The following is a 2,458-nucleotide window of genomic DNA, read 5'->3' as shown; positions in this document are numbered from 1 at the left end:
CTGGCATGGCAAACCTCGGAGAAACACCAATATGGCTGCCAAAAAATGGTAATTAAAAATTGGTTCGTGCCCTGTGTGCGTCTATCGAGTTATGAGGGCACGCAGGAAGCGTGGCGAATACGATAGAAGTTTAAGAGTTGCAGGAAGCGATAGCCGACGGGAACTCTAGCTTCACGGTGCTCTCGATCCAAACAACTCAAGTGCATCTATTTAACAAATAGATTCCATGTTGCCGTGCGTCTGTTCAGTAATAGATCATAGATGACGTCAAAATGTGGTAAGAAAGAAAAAGTGGCACAGGAGGCGAATAGCCGAGTGTGTCACTGATGTTCTTACCACATTTTGACGTTTTCTGTAATTATTGGGTTGCCGTATGGCAATCCCAGTCGGAAAATGGGTAGATTTATTTTATTTTTTTTAATTTTCCGTGTCGGTAAAAGTCTTGCCTGTTACTCCCCTGGTAAGTGGTGTCTTTGTGCATAGAGCCCTCTGCGCGTATTTTCTTAGGATCGAGAGGGTAGTGGAAATGCGTAGATTTCTCTGGTGGACATAGGAGAATCATTAACTTAGCCTGCAATGGCGTCGAAAGTCATGTAACGCTAGTTGCGTTTTAGTGGATCTTTGAATAAAATATACCCTTATGAAGCTCAATAATGGAAAGTCAGTTGGATAAACTAGGCAGGCGGTGAAAAACCAACACCTGGAATCTCAAAAGCGACGAGTAATGGACTTCGACAACAATCTATCGCCCGTCGAGCCTAAATCAAAGTGAGCTGTATTTCTAAAATAATATTTAACCAAAAGTGCTGTTATGTAGAACACTGAAACCAAATGGAAAAATTCTCTGGTAACTTATGGGTTCAACAAAGACAGAGAACGATTGAACGAATCGAACACCTTACGTAGATCTGTGATCAACTCTGCACAGTCTTCAGGTAAAAAAATAATTGGAAATGTAACAGCCAAGAATTATTTGAAAGAAAGCTTGTCGTGTATTTTGTGCTTCATTATTCAAGGAAAAGGTTCTTCATGGAAACGATTTGATCCTGAAATTTAGTTTGTTGCAATATTGCGCATATTTGACACGATTGAGTTTCTTCTCTTCACGCACGTAATGAAATAGAAGGGGTTTTTGCCTCTAATAGCAAATATGTTGTTTGTTTAAAAAAATTGTTAGCTGGAAAAGGTGGCCTTTACGAATTCATCATGTTTTATGATATGCGAGCTTAACTGGATAGTTTTTTATGGCAATAGTAAAGCATTTTCTTACCAAAATGAGGTTAGCGTCTTTCTGGTGTGTTAACTGAATTAAATCGTGAGTTTGTATTTGCCGTCTGCCGCGTAACCTTGATTTCCACTCTGAAAATTACCTCCAGAACCTACTTTTTGCGTAGAATAAGCTTTTAGAATGATGTTCTTGTTTTACATAAAGCAAGCTAACAAAATATGTACCTTGCTGAGTTCGCATTTGTTAGCGTTCATAGTATTTTCGGTCCGATGCTTCTGTTTTATGAGGGGTATTTTGTTTTGGTCTCCCATCCTGATACTAACTCCGCCGGGCAGGGCTTAACTTCAGTGAACTTCATTATTACAAAGCTGTCAGATGCTCAGACGGCACGCTTAAACTTGTGGTGAAAAAAAGTTGTGAGGGAACTCGAAAATTATCAACATGTCAGCCCGGAAGCCAATATTTCTCGCTTGTCTTTTATTTGTTATTCTTCAGAGACTGGAATGCTGTAGTTCAATACCACAAAATTCAGTGCCTTCTGATTTTCTGTAACACGTACCACAGGCAACCCAGTGTATGCTTCACGGAAGCATCTCGTCTATTCATAGTTCAGACCTGTCAATCAGCAACGCTAATGCCAACCAATCACAAGAAAGAGTGTGAGCGGCCGCCATCTTGTCCCACAAACATACCAGCTGATCGTACGCGTAGTCAGTTTGTAACAGAAGACGGTTTTGCGTTGTGCGTGGGGAACATGCAATGCAGATGAGAGATATCCCGAGCGACTGAATGGAGGACGATTTTTTTTTGTTCCCCAAGCCGAAGACGGAGCTAGAAAAATGCAAGCGATGGATAAAAACTGCGGAAGACCGCACGAACAGTTAAACTTGGAACGCGTAAACAAACATAAGGCAGTGTGCTCGTCAGTAAGTAAGCTCTTTTGCTTGTTTCTTGATACAGCATTCCCTACAATAGAAATTAATTACCTGGAATCTATGCCTTATCTTTAACAGAACTTTGTAGGTAGAAACGGACCAACTGAAAAATGGCCACATCCGGTTCCAGCCGACAGCAGCCCACCCGTTCCAGCACGAAAACTGCCAGCCAAAAGAAGACATGCATCCCTTTATCTCAGTGACTGTCCTCCGCCAAAACAGTTTCGGGTAAATACTACCTGCCCTACGAGTGTGGAGGAGGGACAAGGGGAGGCTTCTGTTTCCCAATTAATGT

The 2,458-nt window shown here is 41.6% G+C and overlaps 1 pseudogene; it reads left to right on the top strand.

The window, feature by feature from the left end:
• The first annotated feature begins 261 nt into the window (after window positions 1-261).
• LOC138042092 (uncharacterized) overlaps window positions 262-2,458 on the top strand; it is a 4,519-nt pseudogene continuing 2,322 nt past the window's right edge.

This window comes from Montipora capricornis, chromosome 3 (genome assembly GCF_036669925.1).
Source record: "Montipora capricornis isolate CH-2021 chromosome 3, ASM3666992v2, whole genome shotgun sequence".
Taxonomy (NCBI): domain Eukaryota; kingdom Metazoa; phylum Cnidaria; class Anthozoa; order Scleractinia; family Acroporidae; genus Montipora; species Montipora capricornis.
Note: the sequence above shows the minus strand (reverse complement) of the source record. Positions and strands in the feature narration are given on the sequence as shown.